The following is a 6,568-nucleotide window of genomic DNA, read 5'->3' on the forward strand; positions in this document are numbered from 1 at the left end:
GGTGTAACCACTAGATCCAAGCAAGAAGCAAGTCGAACAAAGCAACGTTGCTTTCTTATCCCAATTAGAGCCTCTCAATGTTAAGCAATCTCTTGAAGACCCCTCATGGGTTAAGGCCATGGAAGAAGAGCTAGCTCAATTTGAAAAGAATGAGGTTTGGACACTTATACCAAATCCAAATGGTAAGAAGGTAACCAGTACAAAGTAGATTTTTAAAAATAAATTGGGTGAGGATGGTAATGTTATTCGTAACAAGGCTAGATTAGTGGCCCAAGGTTACAATCAAGAGGAAGGAATTGATTTTGATGAGTCATTTGTCCCGGTAGCTAGAATGGAAGCAATTAGGTTCCCTCTTGCCTATGCTACCCACAAGGATTTTAAGATGTTCCAAATAGATGTCAAATGTGCTTTCCTTAATGGTTTTATAGATAGGAAAGTATTTGTGGCTCAACCCCCCGTTTTTGAAAGTAAAGAATTTCCAAATCATGTTTTTAAACTCTCAAAGGCTCCTAGTGGTATTTTATTCACCAAGGTAAATATGCAAAAGAATTAATCAAGAAATTTGGCCTTGAAAATTCCAAACCAATGGGAACACCTATGCATCCAAACACTAAACTTGATAAGGATGAAAGTGGCAAAGATGTGGATGAAACACGGTATAGAGGAATGATAGGCTCACTTATTTATCTTACATCCTCTAGACCAGATATTGTTCAAAGTGTGGGTGTATGTTCAAGATTTCAATCTCACCCTAAAGAATCCCATCTTTCGGCTATTAAAAGAATCATTAGATATATTAAGGGCACATGTGATCTTGGCTTGTGGTATCCAAAATCTAATGAGTTTTGTGCAGTAGATTTTTGTGATGCAGATTATGCGGGTGATCGAGTGGATAGAAGAAGCACTTCCGGAATGTGTTGCTTCCTTGGAAGCTCACTCAGCATGTGGTCAAGCAAGAAACAAGCCACTGTTTCACTATCCATGGCTGAAGCTGAATACATATCTGCCGCAGCTTGTTGCTCACAATTAATTTGGTTGAAAACTAAATTAGAGGATTATAAATTGAAAATCAATAGTATACTATTATTTTGTGACAATATGAGTGCTATAAACATTTCTAAAAATCCTGTTCTGCACTCTAGAACTAAGCACATTGAAGTAAGATATCATTTTATTAGGGAACATGTGCAAAAAGGTATTATTGATATTCAATTTGTGAAATCTGAAGAGCAACTGGCTGACATCTTCATTAAACCTCTATGTGAAGATAGGTTTTGTTCTTTAAGGAATAGTTTGGGAATGATGGATTTGAACTATGTTAAAAAATTGTGATTTTTATGTTGCTGTTGGTTTTTGTCTTGTAGAAAGCAGGGAGACAAATCTGGGCATGTGATGAACAAGCTATGAAACAGAGGGAGACTGAACCTTGGTGCCTTCTAACTTAAGCCCAACCCCAACTACTTTGATCCATTCCATGATTCTGGCCCGCTTTCATTTTTTTTCTTCATCATGTTTTCAATAAAATATTTTTTAAATATTTTTTTGGAAAGGTTGTCACATCATATCTTTAAAAGGGAGTTCATGTCAAATCAAATCTCTTTTCCTTTATTCTCTCCCACGTTTTAAGGAAAAGATCTTTCAGTTACTTAATTTAATTTTAAATGTCCTTAATTGAAAACTATTTTCATTAAATGCTCATTTCTTTAAATGACATTCTCTCTACTAAGAATTTAATGTGATTAAATCTCTCCTCACCTTCCACCTTCTTTGGCATTCTCTTCATCTTCTCACTCTCCACATAACCTCTCTTCTCATGAGAAAGAAGTTAGCCACAAGAAGAAGTAGCCGAACCCCCATTGCCAAGAATTCTCTATCTTCCTCTACTCCTCAAACTCACACTCACATCCACATTCACCCCCAACTCCTCATCTTCATCTTCCTCCCACTCAACCGCATCTATGGCACGTAAAACAATCCATGCAAGAGCATCTGCTAGACAGGAGGCTGGTTCATCCAAGAAGAACATCAAGGGACAGGAGCAAGTCCCTGAAGAAGAAGAAGAGTCTCTTCCATATCTTCAACCTTCACCACCGAGGTGGTTAACACCCCCATCCATCCAGCCAGTCCCAAAGATCAAAGAAGCCAGTACTCCACAACACCAGAGAGCCTTCCAACCTGGACTCACTAGACTTCAAAAAAAAGTTTAGTAAAAATCATTCTCATTTTGATCCTACTCGTTATATGTCTTGCGCTGCATTTGAGTTCCACTCACAATTTCTGGTAAATCGTCATCTGTGTGCTTCCTATGTTGTGAATTTGGAAAATCTGTGTGAAAAATGAATTGACTTTACTGCTCTCTTTGATGATCTTAAATGGACTCCACTTTTTAAACTTCACAAACCTGTTTACCCAAATTTGGTTCGTGAGTTTTATGCGAATATAATGTATCATGATGGAGCTTTGCACTTTTATGTCAAAAGGGTGCATCTGATTTTGAATAGAGATACAGTGAGCGCTACCCTAGGGTATGAAGACGAAGGAGCAAGGGCGTACATGTATGGAAAATGGGACTCCCATGTTGGGGTTTCCCTTCAGGTTGCTCTGTCTCGGGTCTGTGAAAACTTCTCTGTACTTGATGGAACTACCCTGATGCATAAGGCTCTCGGACCTGTGAGGGCCTTGCTTCATCGTATCATCAATCACATTCTCATACCTCAAAGTGGTTGCTATTAGCGAGTCACTGTTTGTGATACTCTTGTCATATTTGCTATTCTTACTTCTGCATCAATTTCTTTTTAATATCTAATGGTGTGATACATGTGGGATTGTGTTCGCAGTGATAAAAAGGCAAATTTACCTTATGGAATTTTTCTAACTTGCATATTTGAATATTTTAATGTTGATCTAATCAATGAACCTGTTGAGAACAGAGTTTCTACCATTAAGGGAGGCGGTGTTCTTGAGTCTATGAAAGGGGAAAAGGGTAAAAACTCAATGGCATCCATGCTATCTGACTGTGATAGTGAGAGTCGTCCTCCTGAGATTTCTAAGCTTTCTGAATCAATAAAGGACATTCTGAATGAGCTTTCAAACATGTCTAATATGATGGTTCGATCTTGCAAAGAAGCTCGCAAGCAGGCCTACGAAAATAAAAAGGCATGGACTAAATGTAATGAGAGGGTAAATTTGCTGCTCAAGAGCTTGGAAAAAGACATGGCTCATTCCAACGAAGACAATGATCACTCTGACTCTGATATTCATCTGCCTGATGCCTGACTACTTTGTTCATTGCTGCCTATGTTTCTCTTGAACATTTTCTGTTTTACTATTTTCTGGATTTAGTTTCATTGACATGGTTTATGTTCGATGACTGTAATCCGTAAACATCATACTCTGTTTCTTTTGATATTAAATATTTTGCATTATACTGCTGTTTATATCTGTTTTGCAGGTTTTCTCCTTGATGACAAAAGGAGGAGGAAATTAAAAAGAAAAAGGAGCTGATTTGTTTATAGATTTGGAACTGTCAATCCAATCTTCTGTGCTCTGATTTCTGACTTTTAGTTTTTTGATTATTGATTCATGCCAATTTTTCTGATGCACTGATGGCTATATGTTTCATTTGCTTGATTTATTACTTTGATTGGCAAGAAATATTTTTCAGCAGGGATTTGTTTGAATATGTTAATATAAGCAGGATGTTGAGTCTTGAATTTTTGTTGAAATATAATTTGAAGTACTCTAGCATGTTCTGATTTTTGCATGATCCCCTGATTGGTAGAAAATATTTTTTTTTGACAGAAATTATTAGCTTTGAATATAATGCTGTATGTAGTATGTTGAGTTTGGTCATCTGTTGCAATGTACTCTGAAAGTACTCTGACATATTCTGTTTTGCAAGAACATTTTTTTAGCAGAAAGTTATCTGAGGGATAACAAAATTAAATCTTGATTATTTTTCCATCTGCTCAAAAATCAAGTTGTTCAAACACGTTTTTGCTTGAAATGTTCCATATGGTGAATACTTTAAATCTTTTGGAACTGTTTTAAGCATGTTTTAAGCATGTTACAGGTACTGCTTCCACTGGAAAAGATGCATACATTAAGGGGGAGCTATATGATAAATGGAAAGGGGGAGGATTCAAAATCTTCAAGGGAGTTCTCTTAATCCGTAAACCTTTTTAATTCATTTTTAATAATTTTTGTCATCAAGGGAGAGATTAATGAGTTTGAAAAATTTCAAATTATTGTGATGATCAAACATTGTTAAAAATATTAATTACAAAATTGTTAACTTAATTTTTAGTTATTATTAACTTAATTACCAATTGGTTGTTTAACAATTTTGTTAAAATGTGCAGATTTTGTTATTGGGCCAAAAGAAAATTTAAGCCCAATATGATGATAAGGTTCAACCTTAGCAAAAATAAATTCCAAGCAAAGTGGCTGAATTATCTTTGATGCATAAGCAAATGCTTAATGGGCCAATGAATTAATGTGAAGCCCAAAACTATTTCCTTTTGATCCAACAAATTGGTTGGTCCGAAATTGAAGAAAAGAAAAAAGAAAATGGAGCATGTTTTCCACGGTTACTTTTCTCCATGGGTGATGGAATTCAAAGTTTAATTAACTTGGTTTAATTGCATGCATTGATAACAGGAAAGAGGAAATTCAAAATTGATTTGATTATTTTTAATGTTTCACATGTTACTATGCATAGGGGAATGGAAGTGGAAGTTAATTCATTTTAATTTCATTCATTATTTCCATTGAAAGCCTTTTCTCTATTCTCTCTCCTCTCTCTCTTCTTCGATCATGTCATGCAGGAAGGAAGAAAGAAGAAGCAATCAGAAAAGCAGTGAATCTATGAAGAAGGAAAGAGGCTAGGATGATGATGGCCTTGAGAAAAGAAGATTTAAAGCATGGCTTCGGCAAGATTGTTACCACTAAAGGCAAGGTGTGAAGAAGAAGCTTCAAGTTCTTCATACCTAAAGTAGAAGCAATCGGCCTCGGTCAGAGAAGAAGATCTCTAAGGTGAGGTTCGTTTCTACTTTTGTTCATCCATCACAGAAGGTAGCTACTGGAGCTATGTGGAGGAAGAAGCAAAAATGGAACAGATGGAGCTATCAAGGATCAAAAGTTCATCAAGGGTCAGAAATCTTTCTTGGGGAAAAAGTTAAGATGGAAGGCTCAGATTGATGAAGCTTGATGAGAAGGGATGAGAGAGAGGTACTTGCATGTTGGTTTTGCTTTCGGTTTCCCTCTCTCTTCTCTCTATCCGAACTGGTTTTTATTATTGGAGAAGATGTTGGTGGCTTGGTTCAACCAGTTTCAACCTTGGAAGATTTCCCTTCTATAATAAGGGTGAACGGCCAAGGGTTGAAACAAGGAGAGAAAGCACAGAGTTCTATAGCTACCCTAAGCTTACAGAGTTCTTCTCCTTCAATGGGTTTTATTTTGTATTCTTTTCTTTAGTTTTGTCTGTCTAAGTCTCATGGTGAAAAAGGCAAACAGAGTGAGGTTTGTAAGAAAAAGTCAGTGAGAGAAAAAAGGCAGAGTGTGCAAAATTAAAGAAAAAGCCATAGATTTCTAAGAGTTCCTTTATACATCTGTGTTGTGTTTCATGATCCTGTGGGGATTCCCTTGCAAGTTGGGTTAGCACTTTGCGGTTGAAAGCTTAGTAGGTGACCAAGTCAAGTTCAGTTTTGGGGTAGATTCTGGACTTGTCCCAGATAGGAATGGGTAGTTCCTAGGGAAGAATTAGTGTATGTAATCTGATGATTATAGTAAAATTCTGTCACAGTTGTGATAGAGACTGGATGTAGGCTGCATTGCACTTAGTGGCTGAACCAGGATACTTCTGGGTGTGATTCTCTCTTTCTCTTCTACTCCATTTCTGATTCTGTTACGTAGGAGACAAAATTGAAAAATATTTCCTAACCGGTTACGAGACAAAAAGAAAATGTCTCTTGACTAGTTATGAGACAAAACAGAAATATCTCCTGAAACTATCTTAAAAGGCAGAAAGTAGTACTCAGCAAAAAGGGGCTAAGATTCAACCCCCCCTTCTCTTAGCCACTAATTACCATAAGATATTATTTTATTTATAATATACTAAAAGGATAAGCAAAAAACTGTCCTAAAAACTTTAGAAAGACAAATCTAAATTAAGAATCTTTGATTCTTTTTCCATAAGACACTTAGGAACATGCGAGGGAATAATGCGAAGATAATATATATTGTGGAATGATAAGAATGAAAAGAAAGAAAGAACGAAAAGAAAATGAGATAAGCAAAGATATGGTGGTGAGTCCATCTAGATTTGCTTTCCAGAGATACATCGGCCAATTCAGGTGATGGTCGTACCTGTAAGACTGAGATTGCTTACAGAGGTTATGTTTGCATACATCGGCTCAAGAGAGTCGCACCTGTAAGACAGAGGTTGCATACAGAGGTTATGACACTGGAAGCCAAACTCAAACAAAGGTTTCTGAGTTAAGTCAGAATATAATTCAATAAATAACAGAGAATAAAAGAATTAAAAGAAACTGAAGAACCTCTACCACAT

The sequence above is a fragment of the Arachis ipaensis genome, chromosome B10 (genome assembly GCF_000816755.2).
Source record: "Arachis ipaensis cultivar K30076 chromosome B10, Araip1.1, whole genome shotgun sequence".
Taxonomy (NCBI): Eukaryota; Viridiplantae; Streptophyta; class Magnoliopsida; order Fabales; family Fabaceae; genus Arachis; species Arachis ipaensis.